The sequence below is a fragment of the Ptiloglossa arizonensis genome, chromosome 1 (genome assembly GCF_051014685.1).
Source record: "Ptiloglossa arizonensis isolate GNS036 chromosome 1, iyPtiAriz1_principal, whole genome shotgun sequence".
Taxonomy (NCBI): domain Eukaryota; kingdom Metazoa; phylum Arthropoda; class Insecta; order Hymenoptera; family Colletidae; genus Ptiloglossa; species Ptiloglossa arizonensis.
The window spans coordinates 22,522,161-22,541,429 of NC_135048.1; the positions used below are offsets into that span (position 1 = coordinate 22,522,161).

Here is a 19,269-nt window from a genome sequence, read left to right on the forward strand (position 1 = left end):
AATGTTGTCCCAACATCGGGACAAATACATTGAAATCTCATCGATGTTCGATTTGTGTTCTTTTTGGTGAAATTTAAAAATCAGTGTTTAATATGAATTTTCAAATAATAATCGTTTGTTCCCACTCGTTCGATCGACTTCGGTACACAAGGTTGAATCACAATCCACCGATGGTCGTCCGATGGTTCGAACAGGTAGAACCGTGTCCTGATGTGCTTCATTAGCGGCGAAGATGGCGTGGCAAAACGAGCAAAAGTAAACACGTACTTTTATCCGTTGCTGGTTCTTAATAGGAACATTTTCATGCATAACAAACAAGCCACGCAGCTCTGACATAGAATTTTATTCAAATAAGCGGACTTATGAAACGACTTAATAGATTCGACTCTATTGGCGCGTACGGTACGGTTGTTGTTTCCGATACGTTTCCACGGAATATTTAAACTAATTTGCGCGAAAGGTTCGAACGAACCGAGTAAAGCCGAGCGGTTGCCAACGAAACACGACCGGTCGGGCAAAAATTTCGCTAAACAACGCCCAACACCGTTCAACGGCTAATCGTTCCTGGCCTTTTGTCGTGTTGATTTCGCAATACGTTGATTTACGATCACGATGGGAAGCCAAATAATTATTACCATTGGGCACGATTTATTCGTTTGTAGGTTTGTGCCGCGCGAGCACTTAGGATCGAGTCGAACACGTACGTATGTTGTACCTGCCAGGCATGTGGGCAAAAACCGCTGTCTTGCGCGAATCGGTGCATTAGCGCGTATCACCATGCACGAGCTAAGTGCACAGCCGCCACGACTCCGATCCAATTAGCAGCGGATCGACGATCGAGTTTTCTCGTTCGGCAGCATTCTCCAAACGTATCTGCCCCGCTTAATTAATTGCCGAACGCGTAGGTGTGTATTCGGCATAATTCTGGTAACAAGATGGGACAATATCGGATATTGGCCAACTGCCCCGCACGAGCTAACGATCCGGTACAAAACTCGGGGGAACAATCGTTTATCGATGTACGAGCCTAGGATAGCTATTAGGCGAATTTCACATCTAGGTTTTCTAGTCGATCTAGGTAGGTCTGGGTTAGGTGTGAGCAATCTTTCGTTTACTTGTTCATTTTGTTCAATGATGTAACATTGGTGGTTTTTGTGTTCTGTAGACAGTTGGATAGTCGAAGTTCGTGAAAAGTAAGTTTTAATTGGTATTTCATATTTTGGTTAGTATTACTCGACTTTAACCGAGGTGAACAATATTCTTTCGGGTGGTTGAGTTTAAGAAAACACCAGGTACATGAAGTGAGCGTTGTGGAAAATTTTGTTAGACTTTGTTCAATTTTTCTGTGTTCAGGTGTACAGGCAGAAATTAATTTCACCCAGAGACATTACCTACCACTGATTAATTCAGCGATGAAAAGGTTAAAGCAGCCTAATCGTTTATGAACGAATGTGTACCTTCTTGCGTGAAAATGCATTGTCGAAGATGAAGTGTTGCAATTAATTTTGACGAGGAATGTTAATTTTAGAATCCAAAGAGAATGTAATTATACCTCGTGGAAAGAAATTTATTTAAAAATCATTGTCCATTTATTGTAAGAAATCTATTTAACAAATATTATCTATCGAAGAAATCTACTTGAGAAATCTATTTATCTATTTTTTTTCTCTTCTTTCCTTCACGAAAGTGATGCAATCTACGTTCAGATGTTTCATCGTTACTCGTCGACAAAATTCTTTTTGTAATGTTGTGTAACGCAGAACGAGTCGATTTACGATAACGTTATTCGAAAACGACAGTGTCGAGGCAGGAACGAGGACCCACCCTGAAAAAGTCTTTGCATTCCGAAGAAATAATGATCTATGCCCAGTGGGACACGCGAGGAATAATTCATTGCAAGCTTCCCTGACCCAACGAGGCTATCGATGTCCACTGCCAGCTATTAGACCATGTGAATAAATTCCTCGGTGGAAAACGGTCGTAAATCGCCCATAGTAACGGAGTTCCCTTCGTCTCGGTAGCGTAACGCGCAGTTTCGTGTATCGACTCCGAAGAAATTCAGAAATCGAATTGGTCAATTTCTGATCACCGGTATTCTTCGAACCTAGCACTCTCCGACTGTGATTCGTTCGCGTCACGTTAAATTAAATTCAATGGCAAAATATTCCCAGGTTTTAAAGAAGTCGTTTATGCCGTACAAGCGTAGCCCGGTTCACGGCTAATAAATTTTTATAAACCTGGAAATGAAAAGCTTCTCGGTCGTTGGTAGACAGTAATTGAATACACGAATGTAGCTCCATCTTTCATTGAGCAAAACCTACGGACTTTCCGTTGTAATGGACGAAAGAATATTAATGAACCACGAGTTCGAGAACAAAGTTTATCGATCTCGACGATATAAACGTTCAACCTGGCTGGTATTCGAATTTGTCCAGAGATTCGACCGATACCGAGACCGAGATATCAATGCACCGCGATCGCAGTGCGTGCATTTTACAGATTCTGAAACAGTATTGGAAGTAATGGCGCAGAGCAACGATTTAGAAAGCCTTCGATGAGAAACCTGGAGGGTAGGATGTACGGGTCGAGGTGCACCAATGACACGTTGTTTACAAATATGGCGGACGTAGAGTCCGAATGACACAGTGCTCGAGGGTACAAAGAGAGACTCGGTGCCGCGAATTGTAAGATTTTCACACGCGAATCAAAGCGTACACCGAACAGCTGGAGAAATTCACCCCGAATGGAATTCAGATTCTGGAACAATATTTGAATTTTTTGTTTCACCATTTTTCAACAATCGTCTCGCGCACACAACCACGACGAGCATTACTATTACCATATACCGAGAGAAAAGTTTCTCTCGTATCGTAACCGATACCCATAGGTATTCTTTTTAGCTCCTCGTAGCAGTTGGACAGGTTAATTTCTAATTTGGGTCAGAACTTCGTATCCCATGAACGACTAATAGCACCGTTACCATGAAAACGCGATGGAGTCTCGTATATCGTGAACATCGCTCAGGATTTTTTCTAGCTCCTCACGCTAGAACAGGGTGGGCGCGTTTCTAATTTCACTATCGGTCGGGATTTCGTTTCCCATAAACGACTAATAGCACCGCTACCGTGGAAACCCAATCGACGAAAAGATTTCTCTCGTATAGTGAACATCACCAGGAGCATTCTTTCTAGCTCCTCGTAGTAGAACAGGTTGGATACATTAGTTTCTAATTTCGTTATTGGTCGCTACATCCTTATCCCGTGAAGGACTAATAGCATCGCTACCATGGCAAACTTAATACAGTCTCGTATAGTGAACATCATCAGTATTCTTTCTAGCTCCTCACAATAGAAGAGATTAGCTACATTGGTTTCTAATTTTACTATTGGTCAGTACTCGGTATTCCACGAAGGACTAATAACATCGCTACTATGACAAACTTAATACAGTCTCGTATAGTGAACATCATCAGTATTCTTTCTAGCTCCTCGCAGTAGTAGAGATTAGCTACATTGGTTTCCAATTTTACTATTGGTCAATAATCAGCATCCCACGAACGTCTACATAGTTATCATGGCAAACTCAATAGAGTCTCGTATAGTGAACATCACCAGTATTCTTTCTAGCTCCTCGCAGTAGAATATATTAGCCACATTAGTTTCTAATTTCACTCTCACGAATGTCTAATAGAATAGCTACCATGGCAAACTCAATAGAGTCTCGTATAGTGAACATCACCAGTATTCTTTCTAGCTCCTCGCAGTAGAAGAGATTAGCCACATTAGTTTCTAATTTCATTCTCACGAATATCTAATAACATCGCTACCATGGCAAACTCAATAGAGTCTCGTATAGTGAACATCACCAGTATTCTTTCTAGCTCCTCGCAGTAGAATAGATTAGCCACATTAGTTTCTAATTTCACTATTGGTCAGTCCTCGGTACCCCACGAACCTCTAACAGCATCGCTACTACGAAAACGCAATGGAGTCTCGATATCGTGCGCATCACTCACACACGTCGCTTCTAAAAGCGATAGAACTAGCTACTCGCGGTTGAACAGGGTGGATACCTTACACCGTGAGAGCTAATGGACTGTAATTTACCGATTGGTGTCGATGATACCGATTTGGCATCATTCCCATCGCCACTTCTCGCAGTGGGTCGTGGTCAAAGAGTGTTCGAAAAAAACTTTGCCTCGAAGGAAGAGGGCAATTTCGGGGCAAACGCGCATCGTCCTGTGTGTCTGAGCGCGCGCTCGCGCGCACGCGCGCACCTCTTTCATCGGCGGGAAGGCAATTGTGTAACGAGAGTGTACCGTTCGACGAGGATCGGCACGCATCAAAATACCTTCCCAAGCGGAGCACGCTTTCCTCTTCGAGGTGGCCTACCGCAAACACATTCAGTAGCTCCCGAAGTATCTGTTGCAAACTACCGGTGCAGCTGCGCGCGGATAGGCCCGCGCGGCTGCCCCGGAGCCGATGGTACCGATATTTATACGTGTATATCTAGGTGCTCGTGTACTTGCCAGTTGCTTCACGCGATACCGTGCTAGATTTACCAGCGCGCTCGTAGCCGGCTGCTCCAGCCTGGCTGCAATAAATACTGGTTTCTCGGCCGAGCTCAAATATACAGGGTGGTTCATAACGCGGCTTCGACGTAACGTGGACCCGAAAACGATGGGAACGGTTCGTTGAGATTCTCGATGGAATTGTGACGCTAAGAAGTACGGCGCTAGTAGCGCTTGGTTTCGTTGAACGTTTTTAGGATACGTGCGTTTGCGATCGTACGAATAGTCGAGAACTCGCTCCAGGGGAGAAAATTGATAAAAATAATGCGTAGGAGGTAATCGTTAAGCTTCATGAAGTACAATGTAGGAGTAACAAATCGTTCATTTTTGTCGAACCTTTTGGAACATGTGTATGTGGTCTTCTCCTGAACGTGATACTCTACCATACAAAAGAAAATATGTATCGTTGCGGTTCCTATATTAACTATCGATATACGTGTCCTGTTTGTTACGACTACGTTATGCTTTGTACATTTTCATGCTACGAATATTATCGTATATTGTTTTTACACATGGAGGATAGGGTCTTTCTAAACATTTTATTCCTAAACGTTTCGAGCGCTTTATTTCGATCCTCGACAGTGATGTATAACAGGTATTGTTAATTATATTGGAAAATTACTTCGTTTACTTTCTTACATATGGACGACTGCAATACGTGGGTACATTTAATTAGTATTATTTTTCGTAACTTTTTTTCTTTGTGTATTACTATGCATAATTATTATTGTGTATAAATTTGCATCATGTTACCAAGGCGTCGGTTTCTTAATAGATAACAATTAATATTGGATCGTTGTTGCTCGAGAATACCGAATAATTGAAAATTTATTTCGACACTTGTAATAACAAGAGAAGATAAATATTCATTGACACCCTTGTCGTGTAAATTGATAATATATTCCAACATCATAGGTGTTGAATAAACAATTAATTTCAAAGGAGTGTAAAAGTAAAAATCGAATGGATACTTGTTAGGAAATCATTCGTGGTTGAACTGTCTGGTCATTCGGCTAAAATGTGAATTATCGTACATAAAACAAGCACAACGTCCAATATTAAATGGGACATCTTTCGATAGTTCGTTCGATTGATTACTCAAGAAATTGACAGTAGAGTGACCGGTTAACGCATTCACAACAATGGTGGTCGTGCGCGCACCGAGCCACCGCAACGAGCATACAGATAACGCGACGAGTGTAAATGCAAATACTCGAGACTTTGCGTAAACGTTGCAAGTAATGAAAACAAAAATAGGCTGCTGCATTTGCACATCCGTACCTGTGAGTTATCTGGGGAAACAACCGGTAAGGCAAGTAACAAGATATCGGTAACAGGCCTGGGTATCGAATAATTTAATATTCGAATAGTTTACAAGTAGTCGAATACTACCAATAAGCTTCGAATATTTCAGTATTCGAATACTACGAATAAGCTTCGAATATTTCAGTACTTGAATACTATGAATAAATTTCGAATATTTCAGTACTTGAATACTATGAATAAGCTTCGAATATTTCAGTACTCGAATACTACGAATAAGCTTCGAATATTTCAGTACTCGAATACTACGAATAAGCTTCGAATATTTCAGTACTCGAATACTACGAATAAACTTCGAATATTTCAGTATTCGAGTATCAATTTTCGAATAGATGAGCATTCGATTGTTCAAATAAGAAAATATTCGTACACTTGAACTACTGCACTTCGCATAAGTGCAGTAAGTGATGTAACGTCGTTTTATGTCAGTAGAGTCTTATGTAGTTAACAGTCTAAGTGTTCGTTAGAGTACAATACCGTGTTTAATTGTCCGAAGCCTCCTACATTCGAAGAATCTGTATACTTCCTTTGCTAAAGTACCAAATGCAGGATATCTTAAATGAAAATAAAGTTTAAAAAAAGTGATCTTAAAAAATTTTATTTACTGTCCACGTCACACTGTCCGAATACTAGGAATATTGAGATACTTGATCGATGCACCAAATATTCGAATGGTATTCGAATTATATTCGTCGAATACTTGAATTCTCGAAGCATTCGACTACTCGAATATTCGAATACGAAAACTTCCACAAGTAGTCACTATCGTATTACATCCTATGTCACTAATTTATCCATTAAGAATAACTAAAGTGCAGTTAGAATTATAATTCGGGAACAAGGTGAAATAAGGCACATTTTTATACGAATCCTTTACATTGTTTTTGTTCCTCTCATCCACCGTTGAAGTTCATCTCCCACCAAGGCCTCTCGAAGATTGAGAGATGATCGTGTCACTTACCTCTCAGAAGTTCTCGGTGTACTACAATAAAAAAAAAAAAAAGAAAACCATTCTTCCTCCTCTAATAACTAACATTTTTGCAACAAAGGGCATTATTGCCTTTCGTTCCGGATCTGCTACTTGAACTCATCAGTAAAGCTCATCTAGCCTAGCTTACACCTGACGCTATCAATCTTTCGAACAATCACTAATGATTCGATATTTTACCAGTGCACGTGTAATTAGTTAGAACAGATAATCCAATCGATTCATAACGTCACGTCCGACACGTCATCTGCTGGACAAGCCTCTCTGACTGGTACCGGCAGATGCACGATCGGCCAACACTGCTCCGTGTCCCAAAACTGTTAACGTTATCGTACCGTTGGACCGATTTCAACAAGAGCGAGACAATAGTTTCTCATCCGCGAACGATTCGACCGATCCGCGTATTATGAAACAACCTGTATACACGTGTACGTGCACACGTATATACACGTGTACGTGGACACGTATATACACGTGTAGGTACATTTAATACCCATTTCTTGCCGGTGCACCGGGTATACACACCCACGAGTCACGGCGATCGCAACGGCGCCGCGAAACGTTGCTCAATACTTTCGTCGGGACGCATTTTTTCCACGCGGTCGTATTTTCCGTTAGAAAATATGCGAATTCTCGGCGCGCCGGTATTAATAATAGTTTTTCCAGCGAGCGCGGAACCCGTTTCCACGGGAATCGCTTGAATACCGATCAACGGCTGCGAAGTGGCACGTCGAGAGAGCTTTGGCTGTCGATTAACGCGAGCTCACGCGATCAAAACGATGCGCCTGTCGAGGCCTCCATTCTGCTCGTCGAGTCGTTCGGCCGTTTACCGACATTCGCGCGATTTCTTTAACAACAACGCGACTGTTTTATATACACGTGGATTCTTTCCCACGGCGATAAGAACGCGTGCGCGGCAGGACCGGACCAAAGGCCGCCGACGTGCATCCAATGTTCGTATGATCCTTCGACACGTTGCAAAATATTCGACGGATTGTTTTATTAACAAATGTACCGGTTGTTCTTTTTTCTTGCACGCAAAACAATGTAAGTGTTTCATTGTTTTTTATTCGATACGCTTCAGACTCTTTCTGGGTCATCTTTAGAGAAGTACAGTAAGGATTGTAGAGAAATATTTGTTGAAAATACTAATTTATGTCTACGGATGGATCATCTCGAGTAATTTAATTTTTTTGTATCATTGATACAACGGATCTTCGATTTTTAATTTTTGGTGTGTTTTTTTCTCGTGTAAGTTTTGAAGGTTACTTTTAAATTTTTTGCGTGTAATATTGTAGTTGTTTTGTCTGTAATTGAAGAAGAAAAATTAGAGGGTAGAAAAATTGAGGGTGATCTTGAAAATTTGTGTTTAGAAAAATGCATAGGAAATAGTTGTCCCGTTCATTAGTTACACGAAAAATGAGCTGTTTCGGTTAGGTAACCTTTTGAAGGTTATTTTTCAATTTTTTACGTGTAATATTGTAGTTGTTTTACCTGTAATTGAAGAAGAAAAATTATAGGGTAGAAAAATTGAGGGTGATCTTGAAAATTTATATTTAGAAATATAAATTAGGAAATAGTTGTCCGGTTCATTAGTTACACGAAAAATGAGCTGTTTAGGTTAGGTAACCTTTTGAAGGTTATTTTTCAATTTTTTACGTGTAATATTGTAGTTGTTTTACCTGTAATTGAAGAAGAAAAATTAGAGGGTAGAATAATTGAGGGTGATCTTGAAAATTTATATTTAGAAATATAAATTAGGAAATAGTTGTCCGGTTCATTAGTTACACGAAAAATGAGCTGTTTAGGTTAGGTAACCTTTTGAAGGTTACATTTAAATGTTTTACGTATAATCCTGTAATTGTTTTGCCCACAATTGAAGAAGAAAAATTGAGGGTGATCTTGTACATTTATATTTAGAAAAATGCATAAAAAATAGTTGTCCGGTTCATTAGTTACACGAAAAATGAGCTGTTTAGGTTAGGTAACCTTTTGAAGGTTACTTTTAAATTTTTTACCTATAATCCTGTAATTGTTTTGCCCACAATTGAAGAAGAAAAATTGAGGGTGATCTTGAAAATTTATATTTAGAAAAATGCATAAAAAATAGTTGTCCGGTTCATTAGTTACACGAAAAATGAGTTGTTTCGGTTAAGAGATCCATCCTGCATAATGCATTATATTGTTCCATTGTGACGTATTAGTGTTTTCTTTAACGTAAATCAAACCTACAATGTTCTATAATATAGACAGTTACTGTTCGCGTGAGGGTCGAGTCAACAATATTGATAGCTTTAAGACGGCGCAATTTCTATGGCCGCTACCGCAGATTAATCTAGAGTCAAGGTGAGTAGATTCTTTGGTTAGAAAAACACACTGTTAACGGAGTAATAATTGCTCTGGTAGACTTTCTTTTTTATACGACCAGCTCGAATCGACGAATTCCTCGACCACTCTTCGTAAATAATTAATAATCTCACGGTAGTTTTTACCGCCATTACTGCAGATTGATCTAGAGTCAAGGTACGCAGATTCATCGTTCGCACGAGCAGATTCTCGTTTAAATAATAATTATCCTAGCGCAACAATCTTTCATTCCACGAATAATAATAAGTTTCTCCAAGTTTCGTCGATCGATAAGAAATGGTATTACTTTCCACGTTTTATTTTTCCAAAAATGATACTACTGTCCGACGAACATGTATAAAATTTCAGAAATAAATTTTCATGTAGACTCGTCGATTCGTTCGCATATTTACACTCGTTCGATCAAGTGTCCTATTGGCTCGTTCGGAAAGTGATTTCGTTTCCCAAAATAGACAATATACAACTTAATAAAATATTTACACACTCCAAAAAAATCGTGTTTCATTTTCACCAAAGAAAAACGAAACGACTTTCCAAGCACCCCAATAGTATATTTCTACAATGAAAAAACCTAAAAAACTTATCGAACAACCTAATATTCTCCAAATCACGGAATTCTTCGACCGATCCGTGTAAACAGTTTTGCAACCATCGTCGGTTATCATTTAAGTAGAACGCGATCGTCCGAACGGTTCGGAAAGTTTATACCTACTCGGTGAGTCGGTAATTGAATCAGCCTCGTTATTCTGGGTGGTTCGCTCGCCGATGAAACAAAGTTCGCGTGCTCGCGCCGGGCTGACGGCAGATTCCCGAAGGTGTGAACGCGGTGAACGCGCGACGATATATCGAGAAATTAGTTGATTGCGGTTAAATGCTCCCGACGGCTATCCGAGGATCTGGGTACCTGCCGCGCGGCCACGATCGCCGGTCGCTTTGAATTAACGCCGGTCCTTTACTACGCGGTGAATACACGCGACGCATTAATCTCGCCATCTCGCGCCTCGCGAATAGATCCACTTGCCTTGCTGGCTAAGGATCGAGTAATTGCGCAATAGGCCGCTCCGATGACCGCGATTTTCAACGTACGCGTCTCCGTCCTCTGACAACGACACGAAAACTCCTCCCGGTAAATATTTACCGCGAAGGAACAAAGAGACCAACGGACAACTCGCGGATTCACTAAACGACGCACTGGGTTTGTGTGTGTACATAATGGAAAATCTTGGAGAAAATTCGTTAACAGTTTGGTCGCGGCGAAACATTGGTGATGGAATCGACGAATGGAAGTGCACAGGTGTAATGTTGGATATTTTTTTATAATGAACTGTGCGCGAAATGTATGGAATTGTTGGTTGAGATCAAGAATGGTAAGAGAGAAGTACTTTGTATTAGAAAGAAGACATACAAATTTGTTGAAAATTTGTACACCAGTACGCTGGGAGAATAGTGGGGAGTGTTTGGGTATTTTGTAAGTAGTGGTGTGTAGCGGATGAAGTGTATTTGAATATTATCGTTCGAATGTCGTTACTCGAATAATTATTATTCGAATATTTTCGCTTGAATATTATTGTATTCGAAAATTGTTATTCGAATATGAAAGTATTCGTATAGTTGGATCGTTTGAATAATGCAAATACGGAGATGTATTTAAATAGTATAGCTTGTCATTAGCCGGTTATCGGGTCACGCGTACGAATGTATCGTTTCAGTGAAATCGACGATCCTTAAGAGATGATCGATAATCTGCACGAGTACAAACATGTACAAACACAATAACCTATTTCCGTAACGTGTCTCGTGATATATAATATTGATATACGGTGGGGCGCAACATCGCGGGCGATAGTTTCGAACTGCTAGCAGCCAAAACATGTAAACGTAACGTATCTTAATGGAAAACGAAGTTTAAAAAAGAACGATGAACTCATAAAACGCGAGTTACCGTTCACATCACTATTCAAGTACTACGAATATTCAAATACTTTAGTGTGCAATATATTCAAATGGTATTCTAATTGTATTCGACGAGTGTTTGAATTATTCGACTGTTCCGGATATTCGAATGCAGAAGAAATTCGACGAGTAGTCCTTACTCGCTAATACTCGACTACTTGAATATTCGAATGCAGAAGAAATTCGACAAGCAGTCCCTATGGGCAAATATTCGACTACTCGACTACTCAAATGCAGAAGAAATTTGACTAGCAGTCCCTACTTGCAGATACTCGACTACTCGAATATTCAAATGCGGAAGAAATTCGATAAGCAGTCCCTATTTGCAAATACTCGACTACTCAAATATTCGAATGTAGAAAAACTTCTACAAGCAGTCCCTACTTGCAAATATTCGACTACTTGAATATTGGAATGCAGAAGAAATTCAACAATGAATCCCTACTCGAAAATACTCGGTTATTCGAATATTCGAATACAAAAGAAATTCGACAAGTAGTATCTACTTGCAAATACTCGATTATTCGAATATTCGAATTCAGTAGAAATTTAACGAGCAATCCCTACTCGCAAATACTCGACTACTCGAATATTCGAATTCAGAAGAAATTCGACGAGCAGTACCTACTCGCAAATACTCGACTACTTAAATATTTGAATTCAGAAGAAATTCGACGAGCAATACCTACTCGCAAATACTCGACTACTTAAATATTTGAATTCAGAAGAAATTCGACAAGCAATCCTTACTCACAAATACTCGACTACTCGAATATTCGAATACAGAAGAAATTCAACGAACAGTCCCCACTTGCAGATACTCGACTACTCGAATATTCGAATACAGAAGAAATTCAACGAGGAGTCCCCACTTGCAGATACTCCGGACCTCCGAAAGTCCGTATACGGCTTAACGAGAAATCGCATACAAAGAAAGTTAGCCCGACGGAGCGTTTCAACGTGGTTCCCCGAAACCGATTGCAAAGGAAAGAATCGCACGGTGCTCGCGTGAGCATCGTTCCCCATAAATCATACCCGCTCGGCGAAACAGTTTTTCCCCGAGCGCCGACTCGGCCGTGCAAAAAAATAATCCGGCGGTTTGCGCATTAGGAGCGCAATAAATAACACAGTTTATCGAGCATCCCCTCGCCGCGCTCGGCAAACCGTGTCCTCCAGATAAATGATACTACGTCACTGCACGCTCACGATTCCGCGAGCATTACTCGCGTTCACTTAGGTGGTCGTACGTCGGCGCGATTTATCCTTTCGATCGTACAGCAGCCCGTTGGAACTTTGCGTATCCGTGGTTAAATACTCAACGGGAATCGCGGATCTTGCCACGCACTCGACGTGCACCGCGCGGTGTATAGCGATCCGCGCGGTCAATAAGCGTGCGAGCTACTTCGTATTGACTGGCAGACGGAGAAAACCTTGTAGTTTCTAATTGTTGCAGCCTTCCAACGGTTATTGACGGCTTCGTTGACGAGAAAGTAAGTTCTACGGAATTTTCGCGCGCTCGAATCGGCTCCCATTCAATGCTCGAGGTTCAGGAAGACGTCAAGACGCTTCGTAGACATTGACAGTTATCGAAGATGGTTATTTATAGGAACTCCTCTACGCCGGATCTGGCGATCGGAAAACTTTTTACTTCTGTTCGGAGCAAGATGATAAATCGTGAGGCAATTTTAGTTGACATTTAGCCGTCCCCTCGGAGAACCGTCTACGCGATTCATGATCATCGTAGTTAGCTTCATCGGGAGTTTGACGACACGCTGCTTGAGATATCACCGTGTAATACGTCAAAATGAAAGTGGTGGTCCGGGCAACTGGCTACTTTCCAGGATACGGAGGAAAACAATCGAGATAACGAAGCACCCCGGTAACGTCAACCGGGCACCATTTACCACCCAATCGCCATCTTATAAATATCCGTGCGGCTTCGGAGACATCGCCTGTGACTCACTGCCGGGTGTATTCGAACTTGTCGTACACCTTTTTTCATATTCAATGTATTTTCGGACCTACGTTCAATTTTTACACGTTTAACTAAATATATACTTCGAGTACAACCTTGAGCGTAGTTTGTATCCCTAAAAAATATTCTCTTCTATCCAACATCAACCCAACTTAATCCTAAACTTAAAATTCATTCCCTCGTAAGAAAGTTTTCTCGCTACAGAAAAATGTATTCATCCATTACTCTACAATCCTTTATCTACCTTCGCATAAAAATACAAAATTTTCGATCCGATAATGATCCTTTAAGACACCCAGTACGTACCACGATTCGACCAGTCTCGATCTTAAACTCTCGACCTTGCACACGAGAGATAAATAAATAAATAAATATTCTCGCACGCAACACCACCCTCTGGAATAAAAATACACCTTTCTCGATGCCTCGTCCGCGATCCAAAGTTCGACGCTGTCCAGACGTCATGTTTCTCGCCGGTCGTGTCGGTCCGGAACGAAATCCTCTCCGATCGTCGATGCAACGTTCTAATCGTCAATCGTTCGCGATGTAGTCCATCGATTACAAAAGTGGGAACCCGATACGATACGAAACGTTACGTTTCTACGGTCTCTCGCCGATTTCTAATCAAAATGGTGGTGGTGGTGGTGTTGGTGGTGCGCGGAGCAACGAGCAAGCGAAGGCTGTTCTTCCGCGCGTGCACCGCCACGTGCAGCTCACGCATGCATGCGCGCAAACTAGGTGCACTTCATCCGCCGCTATTTCCATATTCGTATGGGAAACTATTTTTTCTCCGTGTCCCTCCCCCCTCCCACGTCACTCTCTCGCTCGCACCGAGTCAGTCCTCTTTTCCGCGAGGCAGAGTGTGCGCGTACATCGAGGAGAGATTGCCGGTGTCTCGTTGTAGGCGTTTCACTATGCCGGCGCGCTGCATCTGGGATCGCTGTCCTCTAACGGGACGCGATGCAAATTCTGCCAAAGCTCGGGGATAGAGTCCTCGAGCGTGGTTCGTGATTCGAGAATTTGTAACGATTTCCGCTGGGGGGTGGGGGGGTGGGGGCGGGCGGTGCGCGAGAATTGCCCGGATCGACGTTAATGTCGGTTTCCCGAGTAATCGAGTGAGAAATTTGTAATACCGCGCGAGATGAAGTGGCTCGGAGCTGGTACACCACGATGGAAGCGGATCGTGCTCGGACGCGGGGTGTACCCTACGTACTGTGCGAGTACCCGAGATTTTTTAGAGACGCTTTAAATCTTCGGTGCGCGGCGCCCGTTCCTACGGCCCGTGGACGTATGATTTTCTCCGAGCGTGCTCGAAGGAAACGGCTCAGGAATTGCGATAACATCGGTTTCAGGAGCGTCGGCCGAGAGTCTCGGTGCTATTATCTCGTAGCTTCGGGAAACTTCACCCTTTACCCGGCTACGGATGGTGTCTCGATACACCGGACAACATAATTTTACCGTTTTCGATGCACCTCGAAACTCCACTGCCCAACCCTGCCGAACCATGTCGTTGGTAAAAATTGCTTTTCGTTGCGCGTGTAGTCATTCGTTGGGTAACGATTAGTTAAGAGTCTTGGGGTTCGATAGAGTGCAGTGTCTGACTGTTAGGATTCGAATAAGATTCGAATGTTTCAGTACTCGAATATTACGTATAAGCTTTGAATATTTCAGTATTCGAATATTACGAATAAGCTTCGAATATTTCAGTACTCGATTATTACGTATAAGCTTCGAATATTTCAGTACTCGAATATTACGAATAAGCTTCAAATATTTTAGTACTCGAATACAACGAATAAGCTTCGAATATTTTAGTACTCGAATATTACGTATAAGCTTCGAATATTTCAGTACTCGAATACTATAAATAAGTTTCGAATATTTCAGTACTCGAATACTATAAATAAGTTTCGAATATTTCAGTACTCGAATACTACGAATAAACTTCGAATATTTTAGCATTTGAATACTACGAATAAGCTTAGAATATTTTAATCCTCGAATACTACGAATAAGCTTCGAATATTTCAGTACTCGAATACTACGTATAAGCTTCGAATATTTTGGTATTTGAATACTACGAATAAGCTTCGAATATTTCAGTATTCGAATATCATTTCTCGAATAGATGGCATTCCATTGTTCAAATAAGAAAATATTCGTACACTTGAACTGCTGCACTTCGAATGAGTGCAGTGAGTGATGTAACGTCGTTTTATGTCAGTAGAGTCTTATGTAGTTAACAGTCTAAGTGTTCGTTAGAGTACAACACCGTGTCTAATTGTCCGAAGCCTTCTACATTCGAAGAATCTGTATACGTCCTTTGCTAAAGTACCAAATGCAGGATATCTTAAGTGAAAATAAAGTTTAAAAAAAGTGATCTTAAAAAATTTTATTTACAGTCCAAGTCACACTGTTCGAATACTAGGAATATTGAGATACTTGATCGATGCACCAAATATTCGAATGGTATTCGAATTATATTCGTCTAATACTTGAATTCTCGAAGCATTCGACTACTCGAATATTCGAATACGAAAAATTCCACAAGTAGTCACGATCCTATTACATCCTATGTCACTAATTTATCCATTAAGAATAACTAAAGTACGGTTAGAATTATAATTCGGGAACAAGGTGAAATGAAGCACATTTTCATCCAAATTCTTTTCATCGCTTTTCGATGCGTGTGTAGTAATTCGTCGAATTGAAGCAAAATTCGTAACTCGAATCAATTGGAAGAGTAACGGTTTCGAGATTAGAAAATACAGAAAAATAGATCGTCAGAGCGATCGTCTGAAGAATTACCGATCTCGAGCTGACCGAGAGCAAGAATCTTTTTTGAGAGAGAGATGATTTTCACTTAAAATGGTTGCGTGTGATCGAGGGTAATTTTCAAAAAAATTTCGAAATCGTTCCACGTGTTAATTATTCTCATCGTACGATCTGTCCACTCGCAGCTACCCGTTTTCATCGTGTTCCTCTTCTCATCGCGAATTTCGACGATACTTACTCCACTCTAACTCGAACTCCTCTGTATCCGACTTCGGCGTGGCGTGTGAAACAGCTCCGTGTAAATTATCCTCGATAGGCCGGGCTCTCCGAGAGGAAAGTTATTTAGAAACATAAAAAAAACTCCTCTTCCATATATTTCTCCGGGTCGAGTTTATTAATTCGCGAACACCTCCGTGGAAAGGTGGTTCGTTCGCGGATCTATCGGTTAACGTCCACGCCGCTTTCTACGCGCTGGAAACCCGACAGATCCTTCGGCGAGCCGGTCGTAGATTCAGCTTTATACGCACGCGGACCAATTTAAATTTGTCCAGAAGCGAAAGGATCTCCGGGTTGTCTTTTAACGGGATCGAATGCAAAGCAGGCTGTCGGTGCAACGTATACGTGCTTAACGCAGGTAGAGACACGCGGGCCCGTTCCCCTGATAAATTTCGTCTCTCGTCTAACTCTCGGGTTTCACGCGCGTTCCGTTCGCGCACGAGCGAGCGCAAAAACTCGCGGTAAAATAGCGATAATACGGCGATAGCGCGAAGCTGCGTCAGATTGAAACATTGCCCTGAAATCTGTAACACGAGGCACGAGGAAATGGCCGCTGCGCGTTGTTCCCGTGTTTCGTCCGAATCGTTCCATATCTGGCCGCGTACCCTAACGGGATTCCCCGCGTTCGTTTGCCAGTGTTCTCGCGCCGCGAATACGTTCGACTATTTTCGATGAATTTCGCGATACCATCCGCGAAACTGCGTGCGAATGCATAATGCACCGCGTCAGATGACGCCGATAGATTTCAACGCGGCAATAAATCGGCGCGCGATATAGGCGCGAGCGCGAGGGCACACGCGTGTTCGATGCGCTCCGACTTGGAGGATCACGGCCACGAACGGGAACTATGAACGATTTTTATTTTCTTTTTTTTTTTTTTTGTTCATTGTCGGTGAAAGTGTATCGAAAATATCGAAGTCACGGATGGATTTTCTTTCTTCTTTCCAGGTTTCGATCACCCGAACGGCTGCGACGACGACTGGCGAAGAATGCGCGCGACCGGCTCGGTTTAACCCTTTCAAGTAAGTTTACAATGTGGCGGAGATTGGAATGTATTGGAGAGTTTGGCGAACGAGTATTCGAATCGATGTACGAGATCGATGTACGCGAATATAGTTTCGTGGGTTCGAATTGGGCTTGAATTATTTATTCGATTTCTCTTTGTGGAATCATTCGAGTGTTCGAATGGTGTTTGAGTACTTGAGTAATGGAACGCTAGAGTGGTTGAATACTACTCGAGTACTTGAGTAATCGAACGTTTGAGTAGTTGTATACTACTCGAGTACTTGAGTAATCGAACGTTGGAGTAGTTGAATACTACTCGAGTACTTGAATAATCGAATGTTTGAGTAGTTGAATACTATTCGAGTACTTGACTAATCGAACACTCGAGTAGTTGAATACTACTGTGCTCTTTGAGTATTTGACTATTGACTATCGAGTATTTGAGTAATCGAACGCTCGAGTATTCGAATATTTGACTATTGGCTATTGAATATTTGAGTACTCGAATATTACGTATAAGCTTCGAATATTTTCGTATTCGAATACTACGAATTGAATATTTGAGTAATCGAACGCTCGAGTATTCGAATATTTGACTATTGACTATTGAGTATTTGAGTAATCGAACTCTCGAGTATTCGAATACTTTGTGCACCGATAACGTAGCATTTCTTCCAAAATTGGAACAACGTTTTGAAAATCAAAAGCAACGTATCACCTTTTCAATGGAGCACATTAAATTCTCGATGATAATTCGTTCCATGTATCACAGCTTTGAAGATTTTAAACGACCGCACGAAAAAGTATCGTGTTTCGTTTGAAAGAGTCAAGGTAATCTCGTAATCTTGAAAACCATGACATTTATAAAAAGTTCGTTTCAAGTATTCTACGTGCTCCATCCTTCTCCGTACCTTCCTTCTTTCGGGCCTTTTTTTTTTGTTATCTTCAAAATAAAGAAGTTATTTAAGGTGCTAAGCCACAGTGACTCACTCTGTGTCTACAGTTAACTGAAGTGGAAAATAAAAGACTGTTAATAACGCGAGCACGAGAGCTGTGCATTGCTTTAAAAAATGACCTTTCACGGTTTAGTTTGCAAGATTTGATAAATCGATGTCTCGCAGTATTGGTCGAAGCAGGAAGCGATCATGGTTGGAAGCGTAATCATGCCGGCTCGATTCACACAGAATAAAGAGTAGACTCGACCAAATTCATGGAACGAATGCTTAAAATTTAACGAAACTCGTTGGCTTGCTTTTAGATTTTCGATTCGGTAGAATTCTCTTTTCAACAACGTTCTTACACTTTACTATCGATAGAAGAATACACACGACGTTCTTTTTTTTTAAGATTTATTAATATCTTCTTCTTAACAAGTGCCACAAATTTCACTTACCTCCAAAATATTTCCAACATTGATCCACAAAAGATCGAATACCCAAAGAACGATAACAATCACACCTTTAGTTGCACTTATAGAATCGACCATTCGTTCGTCAAAATTTCAATTTCTACAAGTACACGTTTATTTGACACCTGAGTAAAATCTTCGCGAGAAATCCGACAAATTTCACGTATCTCCAAAATATTTCCAACATTAATCTACAAAAGATCGAATACCCAAAGAACGTTACCAACAAAACTTTCTGTTGCACTTATAGAATCGACCATTCGTTCGTCAAAGTTCAATTTCTACAAGTACACGTTTATTTGACACCTAAGTAAAATCTTTGCGAGTAATCCGCCAAATTTCACGTACCTCCAAAATATTTCCAACATTAATCTACAAAAAAACGAATACCCAAAGAACGTTACCAACAAAACTTTCTGTTGCACTTATAGAATCGACCATTCGTTCGCCAAAGTTCGATTTCTACAAGTACACGTTTATTTGACACCTAAGTAAAATCTTCGCGAGAAATCCGCCAAATTTCACGTATCTCCAAAATATTTCCAACATTAATCTACAAAAGATCGAATACCCAAAGAACGTTACCAACAAAACTTTCTGTTGCACTTATAGAATCGACCATTCGTTCG

The 19,269-nt window shown here is 41.1% G+C and overlaps 1 protein-coding gene across 1 annotated transcript in view; it reads left to right on the plus strand.

The window, feature by feature from the left end:
- The window catches only part of LOC143151594 (uncharacterized), a 188,655-nt gene that overhangs the window by 60,146 nt on the left and 109,240 nt on the right, over positions 1–19,269 (plus strand). The window contains exon 2 of the mRNA XM_076320905.1: positions 17,176–17,249. The gene's annotated coding sequence lies outside the window, so the exon portion shown is untranslated. The remainder of the gene's footprint in view (positions 1–17,175; positions 17,250–19,269) is intronic.